Source organism: Narcine bancroftii, chromosome 14 (assembly GCF_036971445.1).
Source record: "Narcine bancroftii isolate sNarBan1 chromosome 14, sNarBan1.hap1, whole genome shotgun sequence".
Classification (NCBI taxonomy): domain Eukaryota; kingdom Metazoa; phylum Chordata; class Chondrichthyes; order Torpediniformes; family Narcinidae; genus Narcine; species Narcine bancroftii.
This window is the reverse complement of record NC_091482.1, coordinates 69316100-69338098: the sequence shown is the minus strand read 5'-3', so window position 1 is coordinate 69338098 and position 21999 is coordinate 69316100. Positions and strand designations below refer to the sequence as shown.

At 40.5% G+C, this 21999-nt stretch overlaps 1 protein-coding gene and 1 long non-coding RNA gene across 15 annotated transcripts in view; one reads left to right on the top strand and one right to left on the bottom strand.

Annotated features, from left to right (window-relative positions):
• LOC138749886 (NT-3 growth factor receptor-like) overlaps positions 1-10751 on the bottom strand; it is an 894662-nt gene extending 883911 nt beyond the window's left edge. For 9 of the 10 annotated variants that reach the window (XM_069911895.1, XM_069911896.1, XM_069911887.1 and 6 more), the window contains exons 1-2: positions 10450-10751; positions 10235-10363 (exon numbers count right to left, since the gene is read on the bottom strand). The gene's annotated coding sequence lies outside the window, so the exon portion shown is untranslated. Of the gene's footprint in view, positions 1-1810; positions 1866-10234; positions 10364-10449 lie in introns of all 10 variants that reach the window. The other variant, XM_069911893.1, reaches the window with a different exon arrangement.
• Positions 10619-21999, top strand: part of LOC138749894 (uncharacterized) — a 245345-nt gene continuing 233964 nt past the window's right edge. For 2 of the 5 annotated variants that reach the window (XR_011348924.1, XR_011348923.1), the window contains exons 1-2: positions 10619-10767; positions 11991-12064. This is a non-coding gene — a long non-coding RNA (uncharacterized lncRNA). The remainder of the gene's footprint in view (positions 10768-11990; positions 12065-21999) is intronic. The other 3 variants (XR_011348925.1, XR_011348926.1, XR_011348922.1) reach the window with 2 other exon arrangements.

Sequence of the window (21999 nt, the reverse complement as noted above, 5' to 3'; positions counted from 1 at the left end):
GTATGCTTGGTTGGAATTACATTTGTATGCACCCAACTCTAGAATGTTTGAGCTGTCAAGAACACAGAAGGCTTTCTGACACTGAATATAATTTACTAAACTATTAATTAGACTATCAAATTCAAAAAGAAAAATGTGTGTACCCAGTAATGTTCATGTGAGATCATATACAAATCATTTATTTTTATTTATATCTATTTTATAAATACATTTGAATTTATTTGAATGTATATGAGTATGAATTTGTCATTGGAATATTTTATTTAAAGTTTTTATCCATGTAATTATACCAGTACAGAGTCAATAGTTTAAAAATTACAGTGATTACATGGTGTTAGCCTCTCCCCCGACCCACCCTTCCCTTTCTCTTATCCCCAACGAGTATAAAGATAATTATGACAGTACATACAATATAAAAAGAGTAAGAAAAGCATAAAAGAAAAAGTAATTTTCACAAAGGATTAGCTTACACACTGGGATCTTACAGTTTTTATATTAAACAACTTTAGGGAAGAAGATTATACAGGAGTTAGAAGGCCGGTAGTACATTCTTACATATTTAATCCTAAACTTTGCATATATCGGCTCCATATTTGTACAAAAGTTGAAAATCTATTTCTCAAATGATATGCCATCTCCAATGGTATACAACTTAGAATTTCCGAATGCCATCATTCCATATACTTCCTTGTCATTGCTAAAGCTACTTTAATAAATTTAACTTGATAAAATTGTAGTTTTAATTCAAGTCGTGTTCTTTCTAATATTGCCCAACAAAAATAAATCTGGATTTTGTGGAATAACAATCCCGGTAATCTGTTCCAAAAACTGTTCCTAAATCCATCCAAAAAGTTTTAACTTTAGAACATGACCAAGTAGAGTGCAAAAAGGTTCCTACTTCTTCACCACATCGAAAACATTTATCTGATATATCTGATTTCATTTTGTGCAATTTTTACAGTTTTAAATATAATTGGTGTAAATAACTGTATATAACATTTATAGTATGTCATACAGTCTTGACAAAGTTCTGCCCATCTTTTCTCATCAATTTTAATATCTAGATCAACCTCCCATTTCTGTCAAGATTTAGGTATTCCCTTTTTAATAGTATCTGCTTATAACAAAAGATGAAATAATTTTTTTAGTGGAACCTCTCCTAATAAGAACCTTCAAATCACTACAAGACATCAAATATATTATTGGACCAAATTTTTCCCACAAGCACCCCCAGTTGAAGATAGCCAAAGAGTGTATTTCCATATTTACTTTCAACTGTTGAAATGACATCAATTGACCTTGTTCATAACAATCTTCTTCATTTTTAATACCATTATGAAACCAAATACTTTTAATTGGGTTATTTTTAGTAAAAGGTATATGATTATTTTGAATCAGATGTGTTTTATGTGAGATATTTCCTTTTGCTCCTATTTCACTATTTATTATCTTATTCCAAATGATAATCAAATGTTTATGGAAAGGTGTGTTCTTCACACCAGTTATTAACTTTGTATCCCATTTATAAATAAATTCCTCTGCTCTGTGCCATGTTTTACCACACCATTCCTCGTTTTATTTTTCCACTTTTATAGCAAAATACAATTTAGAAAAGTAAACTTAAAATAATGTGTTTGTTCACTATCTGTGGCTACAATGTGAATAATAACTTGAATTGAAATTTGCAGTTAGGTGTGAGTGTAAATATGAGGTAGAGAGGGCAAACAGACAATAAAGGTCTCCCCATTCTTACACAAGCATAGTTTCTCTCCTGGGGTTGACAATTCAAAAGTTATACTCTACAACTCACCACTCTCCTCTCTACTCTGGTATTTAAGGTCAAGGCTTTGCCAGTCACACCACATCTAATAATGTAGAAGAGGATTTACAGTCAGCATCTAGCCCTTCTTTCATTTGTTTTCTATTTTAAAAAACTTGGTTCCTTGTACAATTTTTTTTAAACACTACCAATTAGTGGTAATTCTGCCGTGCCCGCAGGAAAAAGGAATCTCAGGGTTGTACAAGATATCATGTTTGTAATCTGACAATAAATCTGAAACACCAGTATAAAGATGTAAGTGGCCAGATCAAAGATCATTTAAATCTGAGGCTCGAAGGAACTTCCTTTCACAGAGGGTAAAATATATCTACAATACTTTTTCATAGGCAGTTGTGGAAGTTGCATCTTTGGACATCTTAAAGGAGTACATTGAAATTGTTTATTGAAAGGTCAGGGAATTAAGCGAACTAGCAGAGTCTTGGACACAAGATCGCAGACATATCACCCATGATTATATTAAACGTCGGGCCTACTCCTGCTACCATTTCTTATTTTCCTTTGCTTCTTATAGCATTATGATGTTCTTAATACTAGCCATGTGATAAAAGCCAAGAAGCTCATTATTTCTCTTATGTTGGTTTAAGGTGAACTTTTTAAAGCACTCCCATCTAGAAAGAAAACATCTCTTCTCAAGTTTGCTTTTGCTTGATCTATTGGAAAATTCATCACCTCATCTCATTCACTTTCACAAAGTACGTCTCCAATATTCTGCCCATTCTCTGGGTTTTGAAATTTCTATTGTCTCTATAAATTTTCAAGATTTAGAATTCCTTTATTATAATGTAATAATTCAGAACATGTAAGATAGGTATTACACAAAATGGCCTTCTGCCTGCCATAAGGCAGATAAAAGGTCACCATGAATGTTTACCTTACAGCATGACAGAAAGAGAACATCTTAGTCAGAGATGATCTGACCATCTCTGATATGGACTCCCGGGCGATTCCATGCAGTAATTATTTCCTGTGTTTCCAATAATATTTATTTTAGATTTCCATTTCAATAATTATATAATCCCCATGCCATTGGGCACATTCTATTCCCAACTCAGGTGGATGTCCCAATAAAATCTTTGACAATTATTGAACCATTTCACCAACTTTTGCCGGATCCAGTCATTTCCCTGTCTGCAGTACTTCTCACAACAGCTAAAATTCCAGTAAAAAAGTAAAGGTTCCATTATTGTCATTTAATACTACATTTACAAAGCAACATATTTGAAATGGTTTAACTTTTTCCAACTGTAAGGCTGAGAGCCCATTTCCAAATAGTGACACAAGTTACAAATGTAAAAAGAGGTCAAGTGTAGTGTCAGTTCTGGTTGTTAATGTGGCACGGGTGAAAGTAGTTTATTTTTCCTTCATGCTCAAAACCCCTTTACATTCTCCTTTAAAATTCACAGTTTAGTTTTGCTGCTGAATCTCCTTCCTGAATTAACCTTGTGCACAAAGTCGTTCTTTCTAAATTAAGTTTTTAATTAACTCTGGTGATAATCTTGAGTTTAACTTGGTTATTTTAAGCTGCTTTATTAAGTAATATTTTTCTTTAACTATGCTGCTTTCCCAGAAATATTATAAATAATAGCTTGCAAGCATTTTAAAAAAAATATTGAGAAACATTATTAATCTGTTCCCATCCATAAGTAGTCACTTTGGCCAGATAATGGTCTCCAACATCTGGAGTGGATCTTGCAATTTATGCAATAGTATTTGATGACCTATTTTATCATGTGCTCCATCTGTATCAAGATAGAAATAAAGAGCCTCAAAGCTCATTCATTAACTGCATTTACACAAAATTTGACATTGTCACATTTGTGGCCCGAAATGTGAAGTTAATAAAACATTAAACACAAGTTTATCAGGTAAACTTCTTAGTGGCTTTATTCTCCCGTTTTCCTTTGTTCTCCTGCTTGTGTTCTTATCTCTCTCTCATACTACGTGACTTCCGGTACATCTCATGCATATTCATTATCATGACACCCCTCCTTTAATCAGAAATAAACTTTACCTTCACTTATCAATATCCCTCGGAAACTTACAAACATCGTAACTAATGGTAATACTATAACTCAACTACATAAAATTTACTTCCTACAGCATTCATACATGCACTTTATGATATAAGATTAAAATACCGTCCCAAAGTTCTTATTAAAACTATGGCACAAAGTCTTCGTATCGTTTGGGCACTTTCCGGTTTCGTTTCGGCCTGCCTGCAATATTGTCGTCGCTTCTCGGTTGTTCACTCTCAGCGTCGAAAATACTGCTCACCACGGCTTCGGGTGTTTCTGGCGCTCTAGTCACTTCATCAGGAGTGCTGGTAACTGCCTCTGGAACATCATCAGGTCTCTCAGTTTCAACATCTCGTATTGGCCTTTCAACTTCTTCGCTCGATGTATCTCTGGACTGGTACCTTTTTACACCGGATACATTTCTCTTATACAGGACTCCAGTCGGAGACTTGACTGTCACCATACTGCCACTTCTGGATACGACAGTATAGGGTTGATGGTAATAAGGTGTGTCTAGCTTACCACCAGTTTCATGCCTCACTAGAACATTATCTCCTGGCATGATGTCTGAGTACTTGGCTCCACGTTTCGAATCTGTGTACAGCTTTGCTGCACCTTTCTTTCCAGCATCGTGGTCCCTCATCTCCTGGTCGTCTCGGATTTCCTTTATTTCTGGCATTTTTGTGTGGATTTTTCTTCCAAAAAATGCTTCTGCAGGACTTTTTCCAGTGGTTGCATGAGGCGTTGCTCGATAGACAGCCACATAAGATAGCAATGCTTCTCGCCAATTTTGTCCTTCTGCGTGTGCAATCCTCAATCGTTTTTCAATGGACTGATTTTGTCTCTCTACTTCTCCGTTGGCTTGTGGCCATTTCGGAGTTACTTTATGATGGTGGATACCTGTGGTCCTCATGTATTCTGCAAATGTCTCTGAAATGAATTGTGGACCATTGTCAGAGTATAATGTAACAGGTAATCCATATCTTGTGAATATCTCTGCTAATGCTTGTATTGTTTTTTCAGTGGTTGTGGACTTCAACACCACGTACTCATAGTATCTGCTGCAGTAATCTATCACTACCATAATTGATTCACCCGTCGGTAAAGGTCCAAGAAAATCAACAGCTACGTCGATCCATGGTCCTGTCGGAAGTTGCGTACTCCGGATCGGTTCTGGCGGATTACTCCTACTTGTGATTTGACATCCGTGACAAGTTTTAACAAATTTCTCTGCGTCTTTATCACAACTTAGCCACCATACCTTGGTCCTGGGGTTTTGCTTGGTACCAACAATGCCTAGGTGTCCTTCATGCGCTAAGGATACGATCTTCAGTCTCAATCTTTGTGGTATCACCAATCTGCAACCTCTCAATACACACTGTCCGATGCAACAAAGTTCGTCTCTAATGGGAATGTAAGCCTTGTGAGTACACTTGTCCCATTGTCCACTCTGTATGCATTCTCTTACTTCCATGAGTTCTGGATCACGTTCGGATTCTCTCTCGACTTCCTTCGTAGTCACAGCTTTCGGTGTCGACTGAATAGCTACGAAGCGTACAAAGCTCTCTGTTTCTGTTCCCAATTCTGACTTGGATTGTGGACCTCCATCCTTCACCAATCTGGACAGCGGATCTGCAATGTTTGCTTTCCTTGCAATGTGGATTACTTTATATTTGTAGGGTTGTAGTCTGAGTACCCATCTCTCTATTCTGGCACATAGTTTGGATCTAGGTGCATAGATCACCTCTAATGGCTTATGATCTGTGATGAGTTCAAATTCAATGCCATATAAATATCCATGGAACCTCTCACAGGCCCATACAAGTCCGAGTGCTTCTTTCTCTGTCTGAGAGTATCTTCTTTCCACATCTGATAACGATCTGCTGGCATAGGCAATGATTCTTGGTCCTCCATCATGCATCTGGACCAACAAAGCTCCTAAACCAACCGGGCTGGCATCCGCTATGACTTTGGTTGATGCCGCCGGATCGTAATATCCAAGAGTTTTTGCATCTGTCAGGCTTTGCTTCAGCGCTGTGAACGCTTTCTTCTGCTCAGATCCAAAATGAAATGGTACACCTTTCCTGGTTAGTTTCCTTAGTGGTTCTGCCACTGTAGCGAAATTAGGAATGAACTTTGCACAAAAATTGACTAATCCCAGGAAACTCCTCACCTCTGTTGCGTTCTGAGGTGCACGTGCCTCTGCAATAGCTTTCACCTTGGCCTCTGCAGGGTTTAGTCCTTTCCGTGTAAGTCTGTGTCCCATGAATTCCATTTCTGACACACCGAACTGGCACTTGTTTCCATTCACGGTAAGGCCTGCCTCCTGTAGTCTAGATAGTACACGCCTCAACCGTTTGTCATGCTCTTCCTTCGTTGGAGCATGGACTATGATGTCGTCAGAAATGTTGGCAACTCCAGGAATGCCTTGAATCACTTGATGGATTTCATACTGGTAGATCTCCGAAGCTGCATTAATTCCAAATGATAGTCTCTTGTAACGATACAATCCACAGTGAGTCACAAATGTTGTCACATCTCGGGAACCTGGATCCAGCTCTAATTGATGATAGCCCCATTTCAGATCAATTTTTGAGAATACCTTGCTGGTAGTTAGTTCTTGAAGTATTTCCTCCACTGTTGGTATAGGGTGTCGTTCTCTTATTATAGCTTCATTGCCCATTCTCATGTCAACACATAGTCTTATGTCACCCTTTGGTTTGGGCACAATCACTACGGGACTGACCCATTGTGTCGAATGTTCCACCGGTTCAATAATGTCTTGTTCGATCAATTCTTTAATTTTGGCTTCGACTTTCCCACGAAGTTCAAACGGAGTTCGGCGCATTGGTTGTGCCTTGGGTTTGACCGTTTCATCTACTGCTTGCTTCAATTGTCGACCTTTCAGCTTTCCTACTCCTTGGAAGACTGCGGGGAATTCTTGCTTCATATCCTCGTATGATTGAATTGAATTGACACAAGCTCCAATATGAAGTATTGCCAGGTCTTGCGCTATGCTTCTACTCAACAATGGTTCTCCCCTCTCTTCTATGACCATAAACTCTGCTTCGGTGTACTTATCTCCAGCTTCAACAGTTGCAGTAAAACATCCAATGGTCTGCAATGGCTTGGTTGATGTGTATGGATACAGTTTCTTGGAACACTTCTTTGATCTTTTTCCTTTTCAACTTCTCCCATAAATGTCGATCAATCACATTACTGTCACTGCCTGAGTCTACAATGACCTGAACTGTCACTCCACCAATGATCACTGGGACCTTCTCATGACGTACTTCATTCAACGTAAATTGGTAACAACTCTGTTCCTCCTGGGTATCATCATCGTCACCGTCTATCTGGGGAATGGTATCTTTCTTTCCAGGATACTTTCCTTTCCCCCAGGCTTTGCCTTTGGAAGTTGTACTCTTCCTCTTCTGGTCTGCATTGGACTTGCTTTTGCACTTCTTTGCAAAGTGGTCCTTACCTCCACACTTTCTGCAAACTTTGCCTTTGGCCGGGCAATATGGGTCTTTTCCAAAGTGACCTCGGTTTCCACATCGATAACACTCCACGTCCTGTGTCAACGTATATCTTGGCTGATTATGGCGATGTGAGAGCCTCTTAATTTGCTGGCTTGAGTTGTCTTTAAGGGTCATGGTATGCAATTGCCCTTCAACAGCCTCTAATGCAGCAGCAATGGTTAAAGCATCGGTGAGTTCCAACTCACTCCCTCTTTCCAGTGGACGTCTTCTGAGTTTATCTGATCTGCAGTGCTGTACGACTTGATCCAATAATTGGTTGTCCAAATCAGCTGGCATGTAATTGGATCCAACAGCTAGCTGGCGTAGTCTCGTCACGTACTAAGCAATTGTCTGGCCATCTTCTTGTCTCGTTCTCCGAAACAAATGGCGTTGAAATGTAGCATTCGGTGTCACTACATAATGTGCATTTAATGCATCTACCGCTTTCTGGTACTCATCCTTTCTTCCAGTATTCAAAAGTGTCTTAAATGTTTCCCGAACTGAGGGTCCTGCAGTGAAAAGAAGTAACGCCCTTCTCTGCGCTTTTTGGTCAACTGTACCGGTATCTAGAAATAGGCCACGACTGTCGGCGTAGGATTCAAATTCTTCCAGCCATGCCTTCCACTTCACACTTACAGTGCTTGCATCACCAGTCGGGTCAAAATGAGCAATTCCACTATGTGTTAGAAAGTCACTGTTTGCTCCAGCCATGAGGAAATATTCCAGCCCCAAAGTACTAAGACAAAGAGAAAATTCTTATCACCTTGAAGTTGTCTGTAATCCTCCATAATCTTGTTTAGTCTTTAATTTCCTTCAAGCTTCTTTCATCCTCGTCGCCAATGTCACATTTGTGGCCCGAAATGTGAAGTTAATAAAACATTAAACACAAGTTTATCAGGTAAACTTCTTAGTGGCTTTATTCTCCCGTTTTCCTTTGTTCTCCTGCTTGTGTTCTTATCTCTCTCTCATACCACGTGACTTCCGGTACATCTCATACATATTCATTATCATGACAGACATGACCTCAGCTTTCCAGAAATGGGACTTATGGCTAAAATGCTTCCTTTATGTTCTTCTATTTTTTTTCCACAATTGATGTCACACGAACAGGACGATAACTACCAAGGGAATGGTTTGAGCATTAAATTCTAAGTGGAACCTCATCAGCCTTCCAGGAACTCTGGGCTCTCAATGAGCATCAGTTTGCACTACAGCACCTCCTATTCCTGGTTTTACTTTAATGTTCTCCAGTGATTTCTGTTTGATTCCTATTCATGAATATTTTACTGATTTACTTTTATATTTTTGGCCCCTTGGCTACTGTTTCTTTTAATGAACTTAAATGCCTACTTCATCATCCCAGTTTCCAATTTGAGTGGCTTCTAATGTATCAGACACTGATCTGGGCTCCAACTTCTGTAACACCCATTATCCTTCAAGCTTGCCTTATCATTCAGAATCCATTGCAATTTCCCCTTTTCTGTCCAATCATTTTTTCAGTAGGTTTTTACTTTCTATTATCTCTCGTCTCCCTCCTCCCGCTATCTCCCACAGCTGTCCATAGCCACAAAATGTCACAAAATATTTTCCATCGTTCCCTCAATTCATCATTTGGCCTTTTTTTTAAAAAAAAGTTGACTTCCTACACTTATAAAAAAAATCCAGAAGTCCAAAGGTCCCAATCTACCATGAAGGTCAGCTGAAGTGTACACCCATTCTACCAAAATGCAAAGATCAATAAGAACATCATTGACTTGCCCTCATGAGAACATATGAGCAATATCTGCTCGAGTAGAAGCTCCAAATCTCAAGGCATTACTATGAAGAAATGTTCATGTTGATGAGAAAACTATATGGAGGCTTATTCATATAAAGACTGACCATGTTAATGAGATAGCAACAGGTTTATTGGACATCTCTTTCAAGTCTAATTCGGTCTGAAGTTGCAAACTTTGAACCAGCGAGATGGATCTTCACGTGGCAATAATCTCTCAGACAGGCCTAAACCAAACTAAGAGAAAGCTCAAAGTACCACTGACACTCTTCAACACAAGAACATAAAGAACAGAAGCATGCCTCAGCTATTTGGCCCTATGTGCTTTCTCTGCCATTCAACAAAATAATGTCAAATACCTTATCTCAGGGCCACACTGGTGAACTAAATCCATCAACCTTATTATTTAAAAATCTGTAGTTCCCTGTCTTGAAAATATTCAATGATCTGAATTTCCACAGCCCCAAAGATTCCTGATGCACTCAGCAAATAAATTTCTTTTGACATGAAATCTAACCCTTCAGGAGGAAGTCAGGGGAACACGACCCAGTCCTCATCGAGGGCTCAGTAATGGAGGGGTCAGGAACTTCAAATTCCTGGGTGTCAACATCTCCAAGGATCTGTCCTGGACCCTCCACGTTGATGCAATCGCAAAGAAGGCTCGCCAGCGGCCAGACTTCGTGAGGTGTCTGAGGAAATTTGGGAGGTCACTGAAAATTCTCTATTCCTGCATTTAAGCCTCTTGCCATGGAGTCCAACATGTTATTTGCCTTCTTAATTGCTTGTTGAATGTGGTGTTAACTTCCAGTGAATCATTTACAAGGGCTGAACACTAATACTTTTCAAATTCTCATCATTAAACGTACCAGGATGGGGGTGCAGGCTAATTGGGAGACATGGACAGGTGGGCTGCGATGGTCTAAATGAAAAATTCATATTTTAACAAAACACCTCTTTCAACATTTCCTTCCAAAGTGGATGATGTCACCATTGATTGTGAAGATTTTTCTCTAAAGTCCAGATGGAATTTATAAGTAAAAACCCAATGCTCGAGAATCGTAGCAGGTTCAAACAGTGCACTTACTTAAGCATCTAATTCATGGGTGTAATCTTCCTTCAAATCACTGCATGGTATTCACCTCAACCCTGCCTGAATTTACTCGGACGAGAGGCAGCCTCCGTCTTACGACCATTCGCACATGCGGCCGCAAGTCTGAAATAAAGACCATGAAATTTAGGCGGTTTGACGAACTCTGATCGGGACACGGGGCATGGAAGAGACAAACTGTGCGGACTCACCCCGTTCGTCGGCGTCCCGGGCGCTGTCAGCTGGGGGGTGGCCCGTTTGGGTTTTGGGCGCTGGGTGTGGCCAGCTTGGTGCTTGGGCGCAGGCGCGAGAGTTAAGGGCGCGAATTTTAAACCGTGTCTCGCGTGCGCTTGATGCCAACGGCAAAGGCTCGTGCCGTGCGCTTGATGCCAACGGCAAAGGCTCGTGCCGTGCGCTTGATGCCAACGGCAAAGGCTCGTGCCGTGCGCTTGATGCCAACGGCAAAGGCTCGTGCCGTGCGCGCCCGAAGCAAGACGACCGCGCCCGGGCGATGGACCCCGACGAACACGGTAAGTCCGAACACTTGCCCCAAGCGTCACAACGAAAGATCCGCACCCGGTCTCCGAGCAACTTTTATGGATCGTAATCCCCACAGGGCAATTCCGACGGACAGTACAATTCCAGTTATTTAAAATGGTTTATCCATTTCGGATAAACGGTATTTTCGGAGAACTGGTCGCTTTTCAAACACCGCCCAGTCGTGCCAGCAAATCGCTTGTAACAATGTTTAAGCAACAACAAGGGAAGGCTTTTTAAGCATTAAAATAATGTTTAATTCTCACCCCCCCCCCCCCCACCCAAATATCAGCCGAAACCACCCCGCCGAGGGTCCCACTTGTGCCCGCGGGTCCCGCGAGGAGCGGAGTTTGGTTCCAAAGGCAACTTGGGATCAATGAGGATATCCTTGTTTCTCTGAAAATTATAAATCCGATTTTGGATAATTGGAGTTGCACCTATATCCATTCCGAGATGTGGCCGGTCGACCAGAACGGACATGGATGTACATCAGGGAGTCCCTGCATTATTTCATTTTCGGGGGTCTCCAAGCCGAAGCAGCTCCCTATCTCTCCCCTAGTGAAATTCAACATTTCATTGATGGACTTCAGTGAAATGCTTCATTGAGTCCCCACTTAATTTAACACAAAATACTGCATGTGCAAGAAGCCTGAAATAAATAGAGAAAATGCTCAAAGTATTCAGTGGATTAGACAGCAACTGTGAAAGAGAGAAACATACAGTATGTTTAAGTGCTCGGACACGTTAACTCTCTCGACCTTTCCACAGATGCCAATGGACAATCAGTGTTTTGAGGATATTTGCTTTTTATTCCTCTCTTCATTGTTTTTTCTGGAATGAGTAGCTGCAGCATATTGCTGCAGATAGATTATCCACCCAGTTCTGCAAGGAACCTCGTAACTTTGTTGAGGTTTCTGAAGGTTTGAGATATGGAATCTCGAATTTGGTGCAACCAATACATTAGATGAACTTGGTGCCATTTTTTTTTTCTGCTGCATTTAATTTCTTTTAGCCCAGCAATTGTTGCCCTTTTGTTAACCAATGCTGTTCATTTCTGTGGCAAGATGGAGTGAAATTAAGTAACATAGCAGTCAATAAAGGATCTTGATCTGAAATGTTGTTTCTCCAGCCACCCTTTTGTTCACTCAAGATTCCAGCATCTGCACTTTTGTTATTTCTCTTTGAAAGTAAACATGCATTGGTTTTGTCCTTGCAGTTTTCAGAAGCGTGATGGATTTGCTTTAGTGGTTAGGGAGGAACTTCCCAATGCCAGTTAGACAGCATTTACAGGTAGGCACCCAGCCATTAAACGCTTTGAATGTTTGAGAAGAGTACTGCTTTGGGATGCTGATGTGTTTTCCTCACCTTTTGTAGCCAATTTGAGTCCCATGAAATATATGAAGCTATTTATAATAATTCTCAGAAAGACTTTATTTTTATTGCTCTATAATTTTCACTGGTTTTTCAAGAGTTCAGTGTTATTTCAAGAGTGGGAGAGGCATCATTTTACATCGAGTGAGCTTACTAATTATTGCATCGTTTGGCTTTAATCAATGTTAATGATGTATTCTTATACAGAATTTGACAGCTTTGTGGCAAAGTGGATGAATTACCCACCTTAAATGACTGGTAAGATTAGAGGTGTTTGACATTGTAAATCTAGCAAGAATAGGAAGCAACAAACTTTCATAGTGACCTTCATGACTCAAAGGTAATTTTCATTTTAGTTTTGTCAAAATTAATATCTGGCAATTTGTGGAGGAATGGAACACATAATGGCACCAGGAGATTGTGGACTTTTCTTAAGAATGAATACTGATGCTGCCATTAACAAGTCATTACTTTTCTCGACAATTTCCTACCTGTTTCTTCCATTACTATTTAATCATCTGAGGCAACTTGTTATTGATCTTGGTTTTGATCACATACCTTCTACTAAATGACATCAATCTTTAGCTGTTAGTCGAGTAGATTTTGAATGTTTCCTAAGTGTTTAAATAGAGCGTAGATGCTCTCCACCTCAGTCGTCATTCATCGTGACTGCTTAATTGCTTTTGAGGAGGAAGCAGAGACCAACCCATGTAATGAAAGTCTGGAGTGCTCGTAAATAGATGCTCCAGGAGAATACCTCAACAATGAGTTGAGTTGTTCTTATCACTATACACTATACAATGACAAACTTTGTTCTCAAACTAGCCAGGCAATCCATCCTATACATCCAGTAGGTGCGGCAAGAATAAAAACCGGGGAAAGGGTTACAATAAAAAGAAGGGTTAGAGAGTCAAGTCAAGCCACCTTTATTTATCGTTCCAACCATGCTTGCATGGTAAAGACGAGATAATGTTTAGATGCATAGAACCATAGAACCCTAGCACAGAAAACAGGCCGTTTGGCCCCTCTAGACTATGCTGACCATCATCTCCCAAGTCCCACTGACCTGCTCCTATTCCATAACCTTTCAGGCCTCTCCCATCCATGTAACTATCCAATTTACTCTTAAACACATGATCAAGCCTGCATTCACCACATTATATGGCAGCTTATTCCACGCTCCCACCACTATGAGTGAAGAACCCGCAATATTCCCCCAAACCTTTACCCTTCATCTTAAAACTATGACCTCTCGTATTAATATCCCCCAATCGAAGTGAAAAAGCCTATTCGCATCCGCTCTGTTGATATCTCTCAAAATCTTGTAAATCTCAATCAAATTTCCCCTCATTCTTCTTCGCTCCAAGGAATAAACTCCTAACCTGCTTAATCTTTTCCTGTAACTCAACTCCTGAAGACCCTGCAAGATCCTAGTAAATCTCTGCACTTTTTCAATCTTATTGATATCCTTCCTGTAGTTAGGCAACCAAAACTGCACTCAATATTCCAAATTTGGCCTCACCAATGTCTTAAACAATTTCAACACCCATCCTATATTCTTATACTCAATGCTTTGATTTATAAAGGCAAAGATAACAAAAGCTTTCTTTACAACCCTGTCCACCTGCAACACCACCTTCAGGGAACAAGGTATTTATTTCTCCAGGACTACGGAGTATATTTTACATAAATATAAGAATTTTAAGTAGTTGAAGCATAAAACAAAAGTTCCAATTATGGTGGTAAAAAGAAAGTGTACAGTTCAACAATGCAAGGCATCATCTTTTACTAATGGGAGATCTTGTGTACCTACTGCTGGATGGTAAGGGAGAGAGGAGTGCATGACTGGGTTGGGATGTGTCCTTTCCTGAGTCAGTGGGAGGTAAAGTTAGAGTCAACGAGAGCAGGTTGGTATGTGTGATGGTCTGAGTTGTGTTCACTCTGCAGTTTTGGGCAGAGCATTTCACTGACCAAGCTGTGATATACCTGGACAAAATACTTTCCCTGGTGTAACTCGAAATATTGGCTACTGGTACTGGGGCCATGCAGGAATTCCATAGGCAGTTATTCTTGTGCTCTTGTCCCTTTAGGTGGGAAGGTTACTGCTGACGGTAGAGCGAATGCTTCTGATGTGTTGCTACAATGCTCACTTGAAGCTGTGGGATGGTGGGATGAAATTTACATTTTTTTAACCAAACATAGACTTTATGCACAATAAATTATTTACAAAAGGAAAACTGTTCGAAGTCTCTTCCCACCTTTAGTTTTGTATCCATACATTTCCATCACTCTACATTGTTACATTTGTTTATATTTACACCATTGTCACCACTGTCATTCTCCCCCTCTGTTTGAGGGACTTTCCCTCGGTCACAGCCCCTCAATGCCTGGTAACAGAAGGACTCTAGATGGTGATCCTTACCCACAGTGCCCTCTCATCCTCAGCACTTACTTGTACAGCCTGGAATGTGCTGGCTCTCAGCCATTTAAATAGGTTGAGTACTGTCCCACCCAGACCACCCACAGATTGGAGGAACAACTTATTTTCCAACTGGGCACTCTACAGCCAGATGACTTCCACTAAATCTCACCTTTTCTTCCCCTCCCCCTTTCCCATCTTTCCAGTTCTTCCACCCATCATCTGCTGACCCCTCCCTCCTTTCTCCACCTATCATCTGCCCTACCATGCCCCCCCCCACATTCTTTTGTTTAGATGCTTGCTGGCATTTTATTATACTTTGAAGGGCTCATAAAGGTCACTGTTTGACCTGCTGAGCTTCTCCAGCATTTTGTGTTTTTACTTCAACCATGGTGTCTACAGAATTTTGTGATTTATTTATAATGAATGAAAGGTTATTATTCAAACACCACTACTCAAGAGGTATAATGGGAGAGTCACTTGTCCTCTCCAGCAGGAAAGATCAGAAATGACCTCATCTGCCAATCAAAGGTTAGATCTGCCCACCTGTGAGGCTGATGCATGATTGGCCCTTACAACTGGTGTGCGATTGGTCCTCCAGGTCCCAATGAATGGTTAGATCTACCCACTGGTGAGGCTGATGCATGATTGGTCCTTGCAGGTCACATGGACAGGCCCTGCCTTGAAAAATGAAAAAAGCCAACATGTGGAGCATCTGGCTCTCTCTTTTTGGTGCACCCTCAAGATTATTGCTGAGCTTGAGGCTATGGGCCACGGATAGCACCAGAAGGCCGCCTGAGATGGGGTCATATTGATCCCAAGCTGCAGGCGACACTGGAGACTAGGTTCATGTGTATATACTTATTAGTTGTGGTTAGGATATTGTTTAGTTACTTGATATACAGTGCCAGTGGCTGATGGTTACTGTAGGTTTAACCTCGTTTCACAATCAGGAGTTGAGATTGTTTAGCAGTGATTTTCCTGCCCCAGTGTGCAGTCATTTGTGTATTATTGCTGTGTTCAGGCCATTTTATTGAGTGAAAAAATGTGACTGTAAAGGCGGAGATTCTCCACCCTCATGTTGCAGAACTTACCATCATAAATGCTCCGTGAGCAACTCCAATCCCTCTTCAAAGTTGTGTTAGAGGTGGAGTGAAGCACTCCGCCATGCATCGTAAATGTACTGCCACTGCAAGCGGCTGATGATGTCACGATGTCGCTGTCATGCTATGACCCAGAAGTCGACACTAGGGCTCCCACAGTGATTGGTGCTGAGGTTAGGGCTCTCCTGCCACCTGGAAATGTCCTCCTCGTTCCCTCTGCCCCTCACTCCTTCACCAAGACCATTGAGACTGAGAAGCTGGAGGCCCATTCAGGGCAAGGAAAGTCAGAGCCCACTTATCCCCTGGGGCCAGAGGGTGAAGGGACCTGGGTGCTGAGCTCCATGGCCTGGAGAAAGTAGAACAGATATGGAGGAGTGGAGACAGAGAAGCAGAGCTGGGGAGTCCTATGGATGCAAGAGGGGAGCAAAGAGCTGGAGGGACAGCAGTGAGCAGAAGAGCTGGAAGAATGAGCAGTAGGAGTCTTCATTACCCATAATCCCCCATGCAACTGAAATCACTGTATTTCCCAGATAGGTGGGAGACTATGGGTAACGAAGACGTCCATTGCTTGGCGCATATGCTAAACCTCATGGCGACAGGCGGCATTCGAGCACCACTCGCCCACCTCCATATGCTCCGGAGGCCACTGAGGTGCAGCTCTTCATAAAAGTGGTGTAGGAGCAGCCTTTTAGGACTGCTCCATCAAAAAGGAAGTTCAAGTTTTTCTCTGCTTTGAGGCAGAGGCCTGGCCTAAAAACACCTTTTGAGTGAATGCCCTTTTGTGGATTCCTCTGTATATAAATAAAGACTGTAGATGAATACTAACACATATCCAACCTTGATTTTCTTTGAACCTGTCAAGCCTTTTCTGTTCATAACAATAGGATGAATTATTTTCATGTACACATTTTTCATCCATCAGATATCGACTTCAGCTCCATGGAACTATAGAGCTCTCTGAACAAAGTACAAGTATGGACAAGGCCAGATCCCAATTGTACCACACAATCAGGGAATTGTAGGACCATCGCTCTGGGTAAAATCACTGACATGGAGACAATCACACATTGTTAAAGGAACTTCCTCCCACATTTTTAGCATTTACATGCCCAGACCAATTCCTTTCAATCAAGTGGGAAATTATAATGTTGACTTGCATCTTATTACTCCAGAAGGGCATTTCTAAATTTCAATTCTCAATGAACATCGTACAGAGAGACTTGCATTTGCATCGGTCCATTTGCCTTAATGCAGGCACAGCCCATTTTGCCGCCTCTTGTTGTAAAATTGAATTTTGTGCCTGAAGTCAGACATTAATTGTGAGACTGCCCTTGCTGAAGTCAATCCAACTTGTACTCTGTAAACATTACAAATACAGAAAAACTTGATAAAACTTCAAACACAGGAATCAGAAAAGATTAAATGACCCCAAAATATAATGGACATCTAACACAGTCTCAGAATATCATGCAGATCCATTCCAACATCCAACAAGAAAATTGTTATTTAATGGAATTTAATTGAATATTTTATTTAATATTTTTTGTCCATTCATGGAGTCAGTTACAAAACTGAAAAGATACAAATGGAAAGAATAAATCCATTATACATTCCATAATTGTTAAATCCCCCATGCCCCTCTCCTAATCCTCTCCCACACCAGAAATGCCAAAAGAAGAAAAAGATAAGAATGGAAAAACAGAAAAGCAAGGTAAACAGAAAGGATTGCGAAGAAAGTGCCACTCATCACATCGATCTCTAATATATATATTCCTTTTAATTCTTTGGAAAAAGTTAATGTAAGTCCCTAGGTGTAGGGAAAAAGTAATTTGTAAATATAGGCACCAAATTTTCAAAAATATTTCATTTATTTCTTAAATTACAAGTAACCTTCTCAAGGGGAACCCAACTATGCAGCTCAGCGTTCCTCGTGCTATACCTAAATGTGAATCAGATTTCCAAATCACTGCTATACATTTTCTTGTCTCTGCTAATGCTATTTTGACAAATTCTGTTTGATGCTTCGATAATTTATAAGAATATCTATGATATTCCCCATTAAAAATAGTTCTGGATTTTGTGGAAAATGAATTCCTGTAACCTGTTCTTTAAAAAAAAAAATCCTAAATCTATCCAAAAAGGTCTTATCTTGGGACATGACCAAGTTGAATGTAAAAAGGACCTATCTCTTCCCCACATCTCCCTAAAACATTTAATAGAATATTGAAGTAAATTTTCATTTTGTCCAAATGAAATGTTTTCAGTCAGCCAGAAGAAAATTTCAAACAATATTAATAATAATTCTGAATTCACCCCAAATTAAAACAGGAACAGAAAGCAAAGAATACATTAAATATGAAAAATTAAACAAAAACTAGATTAAAGAGTTGATACAACAGTTGAGCAATTAGCTGGAAAAATAGGTCTTTAAATGGGATTCTAAAGCTCCCCTGACATTCTCTGGCACACACAGACAAGCAAATTTGTTTAATCAATCATTGGACTAAGGCCCTTCCTCATCATTGATGGATGCCAACTGTGTTCGAAGAAGCAAGAACTGAGTCTATTAGGGGATGATGCCAATCTTGTATCCACGCAATCTTTCAAAAGTAGCAAGCCGTGAACTAAATTCCAGCTTAGTGGACAGTTTATTGGCAGATCCCCATCAGCCTGATGGCAAAGCAAATAAATACTCCAGTTGCCCTTTCAATTCCCATTGAAAGCCTTGTGTTATCAGATTTTAAAAAAAATCAAAAGCACATGACATTAAACAGAGATTAATTTATAATTTCTTAACAGACACAAACTGATGTGTCTTTAGAACCATAGAACACTACAGTGTAGAAACAGGCTCTTTGGCCTATCTGGTCTGTGCCAAATTAATATTAGCTTCGTTCTATCGACCTTCGCCATTAGTGCTGGCTTCTAGTTTCTCCCACATGAGACAAAATATGATCAATGCTTTAGTTCAATGCATGTCTCAACAGATCATTATTGCATGTTGACTGCAACAGTTCATGAAGGGGAGAACTTGATGTTGCTCATTACAGATCCAAATCTATCCTGTGAGACTGACAGATTGATATTTCTATCTGGATGTTAATGCTGGGCATCGGAATTCTTTTCTTCTTTGATTTGCTATTCTGTTATTCACTGTACATTGGCCACAGAAAATGCCTTTGATTTCTCAAGAGATCAAAGGAAGTGCCCAAAAGATTTGATGACTTTTTTAAAGTTGAGCAGTTTGTTGTGCATTTTTAGCAAGTAATGATATTTGGAAATAATAGCAGAGATATTTGCCTTAATGATGCTTGGAATAAAAATGAGGTCATAGCTGGAGAATGTTGTGGTCATCACATTTTGCAAGAGATGTTACCATATTTGTGGAGCTGAAGAGAAATTTTGTGAAGATGATTTTAGTGAAGTGGAGAGGCTCGTAAGACTTTATTTTGTTTAGGGGAAAAAACATTATTTAACCAAGGTGCATAAAATTATGAGATCCTGTTGCCTTCAGAAGGGAGATTGATAATTAGGGACATAAATTGAAATGAAAGAAAGATTAGACATTTTAGAGTTTGGAACTTGCTGCTTAAAACGTTGGGAGGTGAGAGACACTGACATCATCTTTAAGAAGTTAATACACAGAATGCTGGAGGAACTCAGCAGATCTCGTAGCGTCCCAGAAGGCAAAGATAACCAATGATTTGAGCCTGAGCCCTTTGCTCTAGATATGAGCAAAAAACAGGCAGGCACCAGAATAAAAAGGTGGGGGGAGGAGCACAGGCCAAAGGGGCCATAAGGGAACATGGACAGGAGAACAGGAGGGAAAAGCTGAGAATGGGTTGAGGGAGGGGGTTAGCTTTGTGAATGCAGAGCAGAAGGAAAGGAGACACAGGTGGGGCTAAGAGAAACTGGGTGAGAGGGCAGAAGAGGGAAAAAAAACTGAGATGTGTTCTGGGTAGGAGGTAACTGTGAATGGAGAGCGAAGAGGATGGGGAAGAAAAGCCTTTAACCTCTTTATTCTGATTGGTCAGGAACTACAGCAAATTACAGACAGGTAACTTCAGTGGTATGAGTTGTCTATTAGATTTGCTCTCTGGCAAAGGCCAGATTTAAAAGCAAAGAATACCCTCAGTGTGACAGGTAGCATCTGTGGAGGGAAAGAGATGTTTTTTTTTTTGGGTTGAGAGAGAATAGATGAGTGAATGGCCTACATCTCCACCTGCCCATCAAGGCCTCCTCACTGGGATCCATCTATCACTTTCTGCCTCACCCCTCACCTCTTTGGGTCTCTGCACTCTCAGTCCTGATGCAGGATGCAAATGCCAACCTTCCCTAAACCTCTACAGATGCTATCTGCCCTGCTGTGTTCCTCCAGATATCAGCATCATTAGTCTCTTGTGTCTCCAAAGAATGAACCTGGTTGTCGTGAACATGGCCAAGAAACGCATTCTCAAAAAGCCCAGGCTGTGTAGAATTTCAATTAAAGCTCATCATAAGTGACTGCATATTTGTTGTATACTTGTACCCTGTCTTGTTCAGTGACATATTGTGTGAATGAATAAATATTAAGTGGGAACATTGCCAACAAATCCATTGGGGTTTTCATCCTCATTCTGCAATTCAGTGCACAAGATCACTGAAGCAACTGCTTCAGTTTTCAACACAATTTCAGGGCTCATGGCTTCTCTCTGTGAGGAAGCTGCTACTTAAAAGAATCAAGCTATATTGTGGAACTACAAACCATAGCTTTACCATAAGATAAATTAGGAGCAGAAATGGGCCATTTTGGCCCATCGAGTTTGCTCTACATTTGAATCACGGCTGATGTGTTTTTTCTCTCAACCCCATTCTCCTTCCTTCACTCCATAATCTTTGACACTCTCTCCAATCAAGAACTTATCAACTGCCACTTAAAGACTTGGCCTCCACAGCCATCTGTGGCAACAGATCCACAGATTCAGCACCCTCTGGCTGAAGAAACTTCTCATTTCTTTTCTAAAGGGACATTTCCTTGTGCATGTCACCTCATTTAACCAAATTTGATCCTCTGTTTTTAAATTTAAAAAAAAAAATGAAATGAAAGGTGATGAGGAAGAAAACATGGGTTGTGTGGAGGTGAAAAAAATGAACTAACATCGGTCTAACTTTGTACCTGTACTGTTAAATATTTTCTGTAAGTTTGAATATTACATGGAACTCGTGTCATGGATCTCAACCTTTTTATCCCCACTCACATGCCATTACATTTTTGAACATGCAGGTGTCATCTACTGCATCTGATCCTGTTGTGGTCTCCTCTACATTGGAGAGACTGGGAGATCACTTTGTTGACCACCTCAGCTCTGTCCGCCACAGTAGTGTGACCACTCATTTCAATTCCCCATTCCATTGCCTTGCTGAAATGTCTGTCCATGGTTCATGCACTGCCAGACTGAGACCACCTGCAAACTGGAGGAACAACACCTCATATTCTAACTGGGCACCCTCCAACTGTATGGCATTAATATCAACTTATCTGGCCTTTGTTAAACCCCTTCACCTCACTTGTTCTCCCATCTTCCCCAGCTCTGCCTATCTCCATTTTCCCTGTCTCCTTTCACACAGAGAATCAATTCTCGCCTCTTCCCTTATGTCAATTTAACACCATTTGTTGATCTGGTCTCCCTCCCCCAGCCAGCATTGTCTACATTCTGAGATTTCCCTTTTTGTTTTTTGCTTCTTTACTTGAAGAAGGGCTCAGGCCCAAAGCATCGACAATATATCTTTGTCTCCTAAGGATGCTGAAAGACTGGCTGACTTCTTCGAACATTTTGGAGTCTTTTTAACCTCAAGTAATCACTTACCAACCACAGAGTACTACAGCAAAGGATGCCATAACTGTTCTGTGGTTAGTAAGGATTTATTTAAGATGGTATGTGAGTGGAAAAAGAAAGCTTGAGAACCACTAAACTAGTGTGTTCTCATGAAGTCTGGATAGAAAGAAGGAAAAATATAAAAGGAGTAACTTTAACCATGTTGGGTTGGATTGGGGAAGAAGTTAAGAAATAGAAAAACATTTGACCCTGAAAGCAAACCATCTGGGCCCATATTAGTTCTGGTTATAATGGAAAGAACACAATAGAAGAATTTTTAGGCATTTAAGGTATTCAAACAAAGCTGAGAGTCCTGATCCCACATTGCTCCCAAGTTTTAGGTTAAGCAATGGCCAGCAGGGTTTTCTGAGCGTTGAGAATGTTGAAAATTGAAGTGAAACAAAGCATCCACAAGGGAGTAGTACGTGCTGGTGGGAGGATGAACAGGAATAACCTCCCCAGCAAGCAAAACTGTAA